The sequence below is a fragment of the Pogoniulus pusillus genome, chromosome 11 (assembly GCF_015220805.1).
Source record: "Pogoniulus pusillus isolate bPogPus1 chromosome 11, bPogPus1.pri, whole genome shotgun sequence".
Lineage (NCBI taxonomy): Eukaryota > Metazoa > Chordata > Aves > Piciformes > Lybiidae > Pogoniulus > Pogoniulus pusillus.
The window spans coordinates 21,211,220-21,225,908 of NC_087274.1; the positions used below are offsets into that span (position 1 = coordinate 21,211,220).

Here is a 14,689-nt window from a genome sequence, read left to right on the forward strand (position 1 = left end):
GCCTAGGCTTCAGGATTATCCATTCTCCATGGATAAAATTCTGAGCAGGTTCCCCTTCTCTGAATCATCATGGTGGATACACCGCATGGGATTTAGAGAGCAAAAAGGTTTGGTATCACTTTGTTTTCTTGGACCTCTAGGATATCTTTCTTGTATTATTACTATTATTGAAGCTTTTGTCTATAACCCTGAGAACTGAAGGCTTTTTCTCTGAAATAAATGCTTAACTTGCAGATTGCCTTACAATCAGAAGACCCCAGGAGTTCCAGCTTCAGGAAATACAGCAAGTGTGAGTATTGTGAGACTGGCAGGACTGCAGTGCAAAAATGAGACTTGCTACTTTAAACGTTTTCTCCCAGGGTGAAATGCTTCTCTACTGCAGAGAACCCACAGAATGAGTTTTGCATCATATTACCATATAATTATGTGGGTTTATTAAGAGCAATCATAGTAAGAACTGAACAAATCCTAATTCTCATCTCTGTCATGAGCACACCAGTGAGTGTTGCCTTGGCTGTGTGTTCAGCTTTGTTTCAAGGAAGCAATTAGAGCAGAGTTTCTTATTAACAGCTTTAGCTGCTATTTGGCTGGTAGAACAATTTACTTTGACTGAAGAGTTGTCACAAGCTGTTGAGTTTACAGTCATGTATAGCTTTCTACAGGTAAGAATAATCTGATCATGCAGTGAACATTTTTTTTTCTCCCTCCTCCTTTGGTATATATCCAGCAATTCTTAAATCTAAGTCTTTTTCATTAAAGAAAATGCCTTCCTCTTTCTCAAACCTTATGATGGCTAGAGTGTTCTCAGTCAGAGGTGAGAAGGTGAGTCTGCCCAAGATGCAATGCACCACTGGACCAAATTTAGTATGGTAGTGTGAAAAATATTGTACTCTTTTGGTGTATACATCAATTGTACCCCCAGTTCAGTTCTGAGTGTGGCAGCAGTACTATACTGGAGCTGCTCACTTCATCTGGCAGAGGCATTGTTGGATGTAGAAAGAAGCTAACAGCAATATGCAGACTGGGCAGGTAGTGAAGAAGCATCTTTTCCTCTATTTTCATTCTGTTTGAGCAACATCCTCCAAAACACATCAATCTGTCTGTTGCCTGGCTCTGGCCTCAAAGCTGTTCTTCAGAATCTAATGAAACTCAGCACTGGTCATATGCATGAAGGATGTGCTCTGAATGCTCTGCCCCTGCTAGCTGCAGTATTTGCTGTTTTCTTTTTTTACTATACCTGTGCTGAGTTGAGGCTGGCCACTGTGCTACAGCTCAGGCCACACTGTTCTAGAGGATCTAGAGGTGCTGGAAATGACCATCATTGTCAGTTGAGTACATTAACTGATGATCTGCAAACTTGACTGAGTACTATTTGCTCCTAGCAGTATTCACCTACAGACATTGAATGTGAGTATGAAAATAAAACCACCCAGCAATTTTTCTTGTGCCAAACCAGGCAGTTTCCATCTACTCATTACTGAAAAATACATTGAAACTATCTAACTTAGCTGTAAGTTGGAGTTTTGATAGGCCATTTCTCTTCTACAAAATCTCTGAGCGAGTTGTAATTCGTATTTATTTGTTTAAAAAAAAAGGCAAATGGTTCTAGTGTATAGAACTGATCACAGATTTAGTAACCCTGTTTGAAACAAATGCTGTTTATCAAGTATTCCTCAATGCAAACACACTAAATGTTCTATTAATTCCACATTCTTTATTAAGAGGCTTTCTTAAGACTCTGAAAGCAGAGATGTGCTCATCTTCATTGTCTTGTTTGTCATAATGCTCTAACAAGCCCTGGAGCAGCAAAGGTCCTTGTGCAAATTACATATGGGAATTACTTAACATCTTCATAGGTTTTATTCTAGCTTGCTGCACAACTGAACCAAAGTATTGGAAGATCAAAAAGGTCTCTCAAAGCATTTTAGCTGCAAGAGGAAACTGAATGTGGATGCATCTTTAATGCCATGTTGCTTTTTGACAAAGATTTTGGCACTGTTTAGCAGAGCCTGAGAAAGTTCCTTCCTAGCATCTCATCAGCCTGGCCCCAAGCCCTGTCTTCATAGACTTTCCTTTAAGGTCCTGTTATATTTCCTTTTGCAGCTGTATTCATGGCAGTCCTCGCTGGCTCCCTCTGAGTTCTTTCTTCTCTTGTGCTCATGCCTTCCCAAGCACTTCCCAAGTGAGCTTTGTTGTAAGTCTTGCTCTTAAGATTTAACCAGGGTTTTCTCTTTAAACAGATCTCCCTTCTGAAAACACATCCACTTTACTGTAGCAGTCCTCTTGTTGAGTGTGGTTTGTATGGGGTAAATCCTGGTAACTGATGGAAATTAGTTTGAATTAGACTGCCAGGCCTTGCTATAGTGTTTCACACACATTTTACTTCCTGCTCTGTGACCCTCCTTTTAACATCCAGCCCCATCTTTGTGTTTGCTTCCTTTTACAAGGCCATTGCAACACCTGAATAATCTTATTTAACCTAATGGTATCTTATCTGGCCTAATGTTCCCCGCTGTGGGTTTAGAGAAGAGCCAACCATGGAAGAGCACAATGATCACCAGAGGAAAGTCCAGTGCCTGAGCATACCAAGGTATAGCTGCCTCTCGGAAGAAGATTGTTTTGCTGACAGTAGAGATGGAGATAAATGCAATTGTAAATTGGTACATAAACAAGGTCAGCAAGAATTCCTCATTTCCAGTCACTAAAATCACTTTTTCTAGAGCATCTGGTGTTGATACTAATCATCTCTCACTCTTTGATCTCCCAATTTTTTTTTTTACTGCTTATTTGTCTTTTGCACAATTAGTGCAAGTTGTTTGTGCCTTTTTATGGCCACCATATGTTGGAAACCTGAACTCTGCAGGGAGATTCAGTCAGGGCTGCACAAGCTGTTGCAGTGTTTGAATAGAGCTGTTGGAGCTCTGCCAAGAGAGGTTGCTCTGCACCCATCCTTCTGGATTTGTCTCTGTCTGTTTCCCCAACCTTGTAATATTCCTGATAGCTCTAATGATCAGGGAAAACTCTTACATGCACACAAGCAAGAGGCAGTTCATATAATCCCCACAGGTTTTCAACAATTGTGAGACTGAGCTGGAATCTGATATTTGTGTAGGATTCCAGAGAGGGATTCTTCCAGGTTTTATCTGCTGCTCTGTCAGTGTTTTGATGTCCACCTCAGAAATATAAAGCACTATTGTCACCAAAAATACTTCTGATGAATATCTGAGAGTTTCTGCTGAGGTTTCTATTTAGAACAAAACAAACCAAAAAAAGGACAAGTTTCTTAAAGCACAGTGAGCCCCTTTTGTGCTGCTTTGACAAGAAGCCTAGTGATACCAGTGTAACTCTGCACAGCCACAGCTGTCTGAATGACTGGATTTCTTCAAGTACCAAGGACTGCAGCCCTTTAAAAGCAAAGCCTGCACAAGCTCTGGCTGTATGTAGAGTGGAATCCCTTGTTGGTCAGGTTTAGCTTCACCTATCCTGTCCACTCCTTCTCACAGGGGAGACTTTTTGCTTTCTGTGCTCTCAGTGTGGCACATAAAGTTTAGCAGTGACCGTGGTCTGCACAGGAGCAAGTATAAGCAAGAGTCCTTCTGCACGCTAGTAGTAACTGTAAACATCACTGTTATCACTTCTAGAAGCAGACACTGTCTGCAGAAATATGCCATTAACTTCAGAAACACTAAAACCAAGAGTCTTCTGCAGCACAGTCCAGCTGCCAGCTTGAGGATGGACATTGTCTCTTTTCACGTTCTTCCGAGCAAGTACTGAGAGAGGTTTCAGCACTGTCATTTTCTTGGAGAAGTTCTTTATGCTCAGGAAGAATTCTTGGGGAATTGCATCAGTGACACTTACTCTTTCCCCCACCTTTTTGCTTTTTTTTCTTTTTAGACGTTGTTGTTTCTGTGCCTTTAAGCAGCTTTGCACTACGAATCTCATCTATTTTGAAACCTAGAGACTAAGTTTTGCAGGAATACTGGTTACAGAACCTGAATCCTTAGCAGCAGGACTCTAATCCCATTAGTATTGTATTTTGCATAAAATATTCAAAACTAATGATATATATATTTGCAGGGCAAAGGAGGAGTAAATTAGCAAATGTGTGGGGGAATTATGTAGGAAAGCTTTGCCTGAACTGTGTACCTGAGACTTGGAAAGTAAGGCAGAATTAATAGGTTGAATTTGGATATTTTCTGTAGGTGGATGATGGAAATTGCACAGCACCGATGTGTAAGTAATGCACTTAGGAACTCCAAACCATTGCTTTTGAAACAGGAGAATCTACGAGAAGAGCCTGACAATAACACTCAAAATAAGCCACATAAACACAAACAGCTCTCAGCAGCCATCACAGAGCCAGACTGACAATTTGGAAATTGGATTTTGGTGATTGTTTCTTCCCTCCTGCTCTCACTTATCACAAGGTTTTGGTTTGTTTCTTTTTGTTTGTTTTTGGTGATGATATGGATGGAGGCTTCCAGTGCATGACTTGCCCAAATACTGAACTTTTCAGCTGCTGGAAGGGTAAATCCACGTAAAATTTGTCTTCTTTGCGTGCTCCTGAAAACAGGTCCTTACATGGTTTAACTTGTTTATAGAATCTGAGAGACAGACATGTGCTGTCAGATGAATCTGAAAGAACAGCTGGCTCAAACTAGAAGCTGTGGATTGGAAATACTAATGTTTTTCTAAAGGCTGTATTTCATAGTGCAAATCACCCCAAGACCGGGGGAAAAAAGATATTCACAGCAAGAGAGCAAGCATTGAAAGTATTTGTGTGCTCCTGAAACCTTCACTTAAAAGCAGCACAAATTTACCCTGAGCTCTTCCTCTGTTTCCACATCCCTAAATGGCTCTTTGCAGCAGATCACAGTGTGCACTTGGGGAAAACAGTCATACATACAGAAAGCTGGAGGCAGCTAGAGAGTTTGTATCTCAGTATCTTATCTACTGCCTTTCTGCTCAGGTAATGGCAGTGGTCCTGGCACTGAAGGAAGCCACAGGTAAACCTACCTGAGGGAGCACAAAGAGCTGTGACTTTCTTCACGCTGGGGAGTCTTTTTTCACACCCTCCTGTAACGTCTCAGTAAGTGTAAGTAACCGAATCTTGTGAAATCTGGGAAAAACAAATCCTCTCCACATCTGTCCAATTACAGAGGACATTAACCCCCTCATTTTCCTTGTCTTGGATCTCCACAGATTAACTAGGGAGACTTAGCTGAAGACCTGTGTCTTCTTCCAGTTGACAGCAGTGTTCTGGTCTTTATTTCAGCCTCCAGTCTCCAAGGCATCAGGACTTCTGCCGCTCTGGCAAAATTCTCCCAAATCGAATAGTTCTCTAGCTTTGGTAGCCTCCCATTAGACTTTTTATTGTCTTACTGGCAAAGTGTCTCTTCCTTGCTGTCTGTTGAGAGAGCTTTAATAGCCTCTCTCTTCTCTTACTGCATGTTAATAAGGCTGAAGGAAGGTGTTTGCGCAGTACAGAACCCAGAGTTCTGTCCCTGTCTGAAATGATGTCTAACAAAATTGATAAAGGAATTAAATCTTCCAGCAAGCATCTCAAACAGATGTGATATTTGTGTTTGCAGATGATGTATAGTCTGCTCTGAATATGGGAAGTTAGCTCCCGTCCAGTGCACCTAGCATGGATAAACAAGTTGTCAGGCATAATTTTAATGGTGAAAATAACTTTGTGTGGGTGACAGAATGAGGATAAGTGCATTTAATATGAAGCCTTGTTTTATATATGGACACACAGGCTGTATTTCTCATAGATGATGGTATAATTTCTAAAGCATTATTCAGGTTTTGATAGCTCTGGTTCTGCTCAAAGGAGAATCCACCAGACCGTGTGGAAACTCTCCTCCTCCTTTAAGCAGCTCAACACATGGGCAAACAGGCAGCTGATGAAAACAGAAGCCTGGCAGGGACAGCAAACACCCTACAAGAGGCAGCCACTGTCTCCTTTGCCTTTGAGAAGGGGAACTGCAGATGGTGGTGAGGGTTTAGGTTGCAGGGTGCAGGGCTGCCCCAGTGGTGTGGCAGGGGCAGTTCTGTCCCCATTCTGCAGTGGGAGCTGTTGCAGGGAGATTTTCCCAGCTAAAAAAGCTGGGAGCTTTGTCTGTGCTGTTAAGAAGGCTTGTGCTGGCCTTGTCCCATCCTGACCCATGTGAACCTGAACCAGACTACGGGATGCAAGCCCATGTGTATGACATGACACGGATCTCAGCTGAGCTTCTTCAGGGTGAGCACAAAACCACATGAAGTAGTGGCTAATGTGTACTTGTAGCCTTCTGCCCCAGTGCTAGTGGCCGTGATAGCAGCACGGTGTGATGCTGAAGGCAGGCTTTCTCTCAATCAAAATATGACAAAAGGGAAAAGCTCTCAATGATGCTGATGCTGTAATTCAATTTCTAATGGGTATTCTGCTGCCTGAAACAAAGGTTCAGCATTGCCAGCGGGCTCTTGCATGGGTATGACTAATATAAACAAGTATTTCAAAGTGATTCTTCCTTTGCAAGCTGATCCCATGGTGTATTTACCTAAGCCATTTTCTTCTGGGGGTACATTGGTGACACACTTCAATCAGTAAACTAGATTTAGCGATTCACACTTGTGTCATAGCTTGATGTTACTTAATTTAGTACAAGCCATTAAATATTTTTACCTCTGTATTAGGGTCAGGACAAGAGAGCTAATCAAGTGAGACTCGCTAAGGCTTTAGATGCTGTACAAAGTACTCTCAAGCTAATCTTCCACACTCAAACTTACTCCCCAGCACATGTGGCTGAGTCAGAAATACACAGGGGTCATACATACGCACCCATTTATTTGTCAGCTTGGTGAGACTAGTGTGCATGTGTGCAAGGGCAATATTAAACATTAAAACCTTCCTCATGTAAAAGCAAAGCCTTGCAAGGTGAGGATAAAGATGTTCAAGGTGACAGCCAGAGTAGAGGCACAGAATCCCCAGCCTGGTCTGACCTGAAGATGTTTTGCTGGTACTGATACATCATGGATGTGTTTCAGTGGCACAAAATACTGCGTGGCTGCTTCAGTGTAGGGTATGTCCACTGGGTTTTCAAAGCACAAGATGTATTAATATATTAAAAGATAGTTACACTGGTGGAAACATCCGTGCTACACAGAGGCCTGGAGTAAAAAGACACACTTGGCACAATCATTTTAGAAATCTTAATCTATTTAGCCTCTTTAGTATTCATCTTGTTAAACATGTACAGCACTAAATAAATTGGTGCTTCTTAAATATTTATCAGACGTCTCCCTGTATGTTTAAATAGCATGCAGACAGCCAGTCATAAACATCAAGATTTTTCTTTAATCATCCCTCCAGGATCACAGAATCACAGAATGTTAGGGGCTGGAAGTGACCTTGAAAGATCATCTAATCCAACCTCCTCACCAGAGCAGGATCACCTAGAGCAGATAACACAGGAACACATACAAGTGAGTCTTGAATATCTCTAGAGAATGATCATCATCATCTCTTCTTTTCCCCTCAAAGGCTCAGCATCATGGTCACCCCAGTGTTACTGGGCTGGGAGAAGCCAGGCAAGGTCTGGCAGGCTGCATGGGAGCAGTCCAGGAGGCCAGGATGGAGCCCAGGACCCCCTTAGGGCCAACCCCCAAGTCCCTGGCACAGTAGTGGGTCCCCTTTGCCTGGGCTGACCCTGAGCTCACCGCCTTGATTGGTTACCCAGTGCTGTTCCTGGCACTGAGCAGGCATTTTGGTGCATTTTTATGTAGAACAAGTTTTGTTTAGCCCTACGATTCCTAGACTCACTGTGGCTTCAAGCTGTTGTATTCTCGTAAACTTTTGCTGCAAATAAGCTTTAAAAACTGGCTAACATCCTTGGCAGGAAGCTTAAAAGCCAAAACAAGTCAACTATTTTGATCTGAATCACAAAATCATTAACACAGGCTCTTCCCACCCACCACTTCCACTGGGGGCTGGTGTATTTTAACAGTGTGAGAGTTTGTGCCAGGTGCACACAGGGAATTCCAACTAGGATTTGTTTCCCACAGTGCTGGTGCCAGCCAGGCACTTCCTGCTGCCAAATGCTAGAGGAGCAAATCGAAGCAAAGGGTCCTGACAAGAGCACAGCACAGTAGAGACCTGGGTTCTGATACCAAGGGAGCAAGTTCTCTTTTGTTGAGTTCAGCAATGTTAATTTCAAGTACCATAAGTGATGACAGGGTAGGATACACAACCAGTTATATTCTGAATTTTAATAGCATCTTCTCCCCGAGGAGCCATCAAGCATCTTTGTTTCTCTTTTGCAGACAGAAAATCAATGAAGAGAGGTTACGGTAACTTTCTAACATATGTATCAAAAGTTGAGAACAAAATGAACCAAAAAGTCAAAAGCCTCTGACTTCTAGCAACCAGGAAAATCACTGGTGTGTCCATCTTCTCCTTGCGTGCGACAGGGTTGTTAAGCATCTGTGGTTCAGTGACAACCTCCAAAGGCACTTCAAGTGGGGTCTTTTAGCACACAGTTCTGTGCCTTCCAGTACTTACTTCAGTGATACAGATAAGGCAATGGAGGATGTCTTTATAAAATATGTAGCTGATACCAATTTGGGAGACAGAGTAAGCATTTTGGAGAGAGAGTTATTCAGAATAACCTTTATGAAGTGAGGAACTTCTAAATCAAATATATGAAATTTAAAAGAAGGAAACTGAAGAGGATGGGAAAAATAATTCAGACATGCATGGGGAAAAAAAAATGAAACAAACAAAAACCAACAACCACCTCCCCAGGAAATATTTGCCTGGGCAGCAGTACTTGCATAGGAGATCCTGGAGTGGGCACCAAGGCTCAAATGCTCTTACTGAGAAGGGAGATTCAGCAGTGCACAAAGAGTTTATGTATGGTGTGAGACATCATCAGGTTGCATCAGGTTCCCTCAGGAAGGGAACCATCATCTGGAGTTGCAGGGTTCCACAGGGGAACTGTATGTTTTGAAGGACATACAAATTGGAGACAAGTCACAAGATAGAAATGAAAACATTACCCTTAGGATAGCTGAACTGGGCTTTGATCCAGAAAACAAGTCCAGGGGAAGAACATGGTAACATGTTCCAGTGCATGTTCCAGTATTTCAAGCACTGTAATAAAAACAATGACAATCAAATATGTTCCATGTCCACTGAGGGAAGGATGAGCAGAAATGAACCTAATTTGCAGCAAAGAATATTTAGGTTAGATATTAGGAAAACTTTCTAATTATGAGCATAATTAAGTGTTGGACCAAACTGCCTGAGGGACACTGCCTGTGAAAGGAGGTACTGGAGTGTAGGTTGGGCAAGTGCTTCAGGTTGCTCTTGGCAGCCTTTGCAGCTAGGGACCCTTCCCACTCTGTTTTGATGCCTTCTGAGATCTGGTTCCTAAACACAGTGTAATATTCCTGACTGTCTTAATATTCATCAGGTCTTCTTAGCAGCTTTTAGAGCGAAATGAGAAGCTGAGAGTTTGCTCCAACTGATTAAGCAACTCAATTGATAAGACTGAATAAAAATGCTCCAGGGAAATTTTTTTTGGTCACAAATAAATTCCAAATGACTTTATACTACGATCAAAGCACTGCTAAATTTGTGCTAAACCTCTTCCTGCCCACCAAGGAGAACTGACATTCTGCAAATTTGAAATAAAGCAACTGAGGCAGCCTGGATACAAAGGTTAACCTAGACAGATTAATATGAGCTCGTATAAAGCTCTTAATGCTACTCCAAATGCTAATAGTGAGTGACAGTATAAGGTTTCCTGGAACTGATTTAGAAAGATGAGAACCATTGGCAATAAAAATTCTGTTTATCTAATAAGAAGAGCAAAAAAAATTCCTTAATTACCCAGCAATTTAACCAATTATGATCTCATTTAACAGACAAATAATTTCTAAACATGGCATACATCTGTCTGATTTCCCAAGACACTACTGTACTATACAGTGCTCTTCAAGCAGGGCTCCAGAGGCACTTCTAAAATGTACACTGACAGAAAGCTGTGGAAAAAAAGGCAAGTTTTATTACAATCATTTTTACAACTGGTAAAGTGAAGTGCTGCAACCGCTGTGTTTTTCTCAAGGTGAAAGAGGTTTTAGCTTCACCATTGTTATGAAGGGGAAGTTAAGAAGAGATGATATTTTTTCCAGAATTAATATTGTTTGTTAATTTTGATGTTCAGAACTCTCGCCACCCCTGGCCACTAATTTTAATAAAGATAATGCGTTCTTTGCACAGCCATGGAAACATTGTACAGATAATAACTAGATACAGGAATAACCAGCAAAATATGTACGCAGGAACTGAACTGGAAGAGAATGTTCTTGCGGTCAGTATGCCACTTGCCCAGTAGATGGACACAAGGAGCTCCTTCTGCTTATGGCAGAAAGCAGTGGAGAATTACAAAAGAGGCTTTAAGTATTTACTCACAAAATAATCATTACCCAACTTGCAGGGGGCTAGCCACAGTCCAGACAGTGCCCAAATGCTTTCGGGGAGCTCTGTCTTGTCGGCCACTGAGACTTGATTCTTCCTAGGCAGACAATCTCTGACCTTGTCTCCTGGCTCCTCTGGATCATCTGTGTATCTCCAGGACTTCTCATCTTGGCAGGAGACTTTCAGGTGTAGGTAGGATGTCTTGTGATGTGCAGTCTCAGCACGATGTCATGCTGGCTATGTAGGCTGATCACATGGAGGCATTTAGAGTCTGTTCCTGGTAAACTCGTGACAGTGGAGTTTCCAGGCAAACAATAAGCAGCAGACATGAATAAAATGGCAGAGCATGTTGTTTTTCTGTGTATCTCTTTATCAATGTGGGCCGAGATTAATTGCCCTTTAGGCACAGAGTAACCAATTAGAATGGCAGTTAGCCAAGCCTCACCATATTAGGCGAAGTCATGGGCTTGCTTTACCCAAATTTGGGGAAAGCATAGGCCTTGCATAAGGCAGGCACAAGCCAAGTGTGTACCTTGTTTACCACAGGAAAAACATGCCTGGGCAAGCCAGTATGCGTATAAGCCTATTTTTATCTCATCAGGCCTACCACAACAACCCTGTCCATTCCCTACTCTTTTGTTCCAATACTTGGGATACTGAGCTTCTGGTTAAGCAGTAAATGATCCTCAATACTGTTCAGCATGTGAGTCATCGATGGTGGTGCTTTTGGAGCATATGCACATCATTTTTTTCTTTTTAGCTGAACCATTCACGTGCTTTTCCTTTTTTTTTTTTTTTTCCTTTTTCTTTCTTTTTTCTTTTCAGTGAAATGCAAGATTGTTGTGATAGTGGCAAAGGCACAATGGGAATTTGGAGAACTTCAGAGAGCTGAGCCATCGCTGAGAGTTATCTAGGCTCACAAATATAACAGCAGTTTCTGGCATCATTGCAAATCCTGCTTCAGCAGCAAAAGTGTCTTAGAAGACTTCCCCCCCAGCTTTCTAAAATGGGTGAGGAAATGCATACTCAAAATCTTGAAGTGTTTTTTGTCAGGAAAGGTTGGGCCAGATGATCCTTCCAAACCTGATTTTATGACTTATGTATCACAAAACTACGAAAAGGGAATCACAGAATTGTCAGGACTGGAAGGCACCTCAAGGATCATCCATTTCCAAGTCCCCTACTGTGGGCAGAGACACTTTCCACTAGATCTGGTTGCCCAGTGCCACATCCAGTCTGGCCTTAAAAACCTCCAGGGATGTCCTACACCACGTCTCTGGGCAAACCTGTTCCAGTGCCTCACCTTCCTCACAGTGAAGAACTTCTTCCTAATGTCCAACATAAATCTATCCTCTTCTAGCTTGGATCCATTCTCCCTAGTCTTATCACTACCCAACACTCTTATCAAGTCCCTTCTTCATTGCAGATGAAGAAATTTGGCTTCTCAGTCAAAATCAAGACAAGATGTTTGATGTACTGTCTCTCAGATGTCATGAAGCAACACCAGAAATTAAATAAATACTGGAATGTTATAGCATACACAAACCTAGGCTGGGAATTCAACTGGGAGGATTCTTCAAGTGTATGCGGTAGCTGTGTCACTGAGTACAAACCAGTAATATGTGGTGTGCACCAGAATTTGCGTCTGACTGACAGCTACACACACATATACATCTCCTCTGGTTGGGTGGGATGCAATCTTTATTCCAACCTCAGAGCAAACTTTGTTTCCTAGCCTTTCTGGGGAGTCCCACAGCTTTCACATGGGCAGCGAATATTTTTCCTGTGATCTTTCTGCTTTTGTTTTGACAACTCTTGGGCAAAATTAACATGAGTGCTTTTTTACAGTGTTTTGCTGGGTTTTGCTCTGTGCATCAAAATATTCTACAAGCTACTTAAATCCATTTACAGAACCACTGCAATATGCATATTTGGGAATGTGAAACAGCTGCTAAAGAAAACTCAAAAGACATCTGATGCACACTTTTTAATTGCATGTCTCTACTGTAGCAATTCTCAGATAGCTCATATAGAATATATAAATGAATATGTTTTACTACTGTGAGTTGTGCATTACTTTTTATAGGATGATTATTCCTACAACTACAGCATGATTCTGGAATTTATTCATTTCCATTACTGCACATAGCAGAGGGCAAAACTTACAAATCTGCAAAAGCAAATATTCAAGTCTGTACAGAGGCAAATGAACAAAGTGCAACAGAAACTGAGAACTGGTAGCCTTGAGAAAGCTTAACCAAAATATGGTGAAAATTGCTTTCTTCTGTCCAGATAACATGTGCTATGTCTTTATTTTCTCTGCTATTCCCAGGATAAAGGGCGCAGACATGGACATGCTCAAGTGAACTACCTGCACCTCAGACTTCCCTGTTCCTTGAACTGTGCCAGTCTGGAGGCGACACATGGACTAGTACACATACAGCCTGAGACTGGAAACCTGAGCAAAGAGCAAACCAGCTTGACATCATGGGTACTCATCAGCTTGGCCATGAACTCAAGCACAGAGGGAGGGAAGTTCTAACCTGCAGCAGGGCAGCACCAAGAGGCACACGGAGGCTCTTAGAACATGAGGCTGATTCTCGCTCTGCAGCCTGCACAAGTAAGTGATGTGCTACCTCTTAGTCAGACTGGATTTTAAAACTACGCGTTGCATTTAAAGCAACAAACCCAAAGTGTCCTCAGACAGCACAGATACTCTCTGTTCTGAGATGCTTAGTGTTGCCATGAAGTACTTATACTACGGAAAATCATTTGGCATTCTGAAGTACAAGCACACAAAGGAGCAGAGCTAAAGGTCAGCTTCTCTTTTTTTATGACTTGCATTCTTCAACAGCGGAAATACTTTTCCCTTTCTTGGTCTCTCACAGTTTAATCAGCAGGGATGTGGAATACAGGAAACAATAAATTACTGAGAACATTAGGCAAAGAAAAGCCACTCTTCTCCATAATATTCTGAAAACATCTTCCTTGACAAATCAAACAAATAAATAAATGAATCATATATTATGGTGCAGAAAGAGACTTTGCTTGGAGCATGTTATCATCAGGGTTGCAATCTTTTCCTCCAATGTAATGAACATTTTAGTATTAAACTCGTGAAGACCAAGGAGGGAGCTGGAGTTGTGATGCAGCAAAAGGCAGAAGCTGCACTTCTGTTTTGCTTGATAGCAGCTTGTAGATAGTAGGCTGCTATCCCAACCATTCTGTGGAAGGTGGGACTTGAAAGAGAGAGGGACAGAAATGGTATCTATTTCAACTAATAATGTGAAGTTTGACATGAGAAGAGGGAGGGAAAATTCACCACCTAGACTAGAAGCCTGGACAAAGAAACAATAAAAGTTGTTCTCTACCCACGCTATAAGAAATGTAGGGATCAGATACTCAGCATGCCTCTGTGAAAGGCTTGTAAAAAGCAGTTCTTTTACTATCCTGGTAATAGATTTCCAGCTGAAGCACAGTCTCTGTAAGATAAATCATTATATCTTATATAGTTCACTTGAGGAGACTTGCACTGGGTGTAAAGTTAATAATAGAAACTAGAGCGAAGGGGCCCTGTCAGGTTAATCCTGTGATGTGTGTTTCTCATGAGCTCCCTGCAAGATGTTGTAGGTGGTGGAGTCACTCTCCCTGAAAACATAATGAGCGGACACCTTCCTTTCTTCTATTTTGTTGTGCTACAGTTTATCTTATACTGATATTAAAAATAACCTTTTCCCAATCTTCTTTACTTAAATCAGACAGAATTTACTCCTGAGCAAGCAGACAAAAGAAGGTCACGGCAGCAGCTAAATTCCTAAGGTAGGATTACCTTTTTGGGAAGCATGGGATGGTTACCCAGAGCGCAGGGGACTTCTGCTTGTCATAGGGCTACAAACAGAGATGATTTTTTTTTTTTTTCTTTCCTGGCAACTGACTCTTAAGTTCAATGACTTTGATTCTGTGCTAGCTTTCACAAGTGTACTTGGTTTGGCTGAGTAATTATTTCTGTAGTGTTGTGTTATTACTGACATACTCTTCTTAGATGCATAGCTTGTTTAAAGTGTGTATTACAGTTTCTCCTGCCTCTGTCCAAGCAGTCCAGCTCAAGTCCTATCTTCCAGGAGAGATGAATAAATGCAGTGATTAAACCCAACCCAAATCAAACTAATAAGACGAGAGAGAGGCTAAAGAATCTATCGGTCCTAATCTCCATGTGTCCATGCC

At 41.7% G+C, this 14,689-nt stretch overlaps 1 long non-coding RNA gene across 1 annotated transcript; it reads left to right on the forward strand.

Moving 5' to 3' along the window:
• Positions 1-11,259: 11,259 nt before the first annotated feature.
• LOC135179763 (uncharacterized) lies at positions 11,260-14,265 on the forward strand. The gene is made up of 3 exons (XR_010304115.1): positions 11,260-11,475; positions 12,798-13,085; positions 14,224-14,265. It is a non-coding gene; the product is annotated as an uncharacterized LOC135179763 (long non-coding RNA).
• The last annotated feature ends 424 nt before the right edge of the window (positions 14,266-14,689 follow it).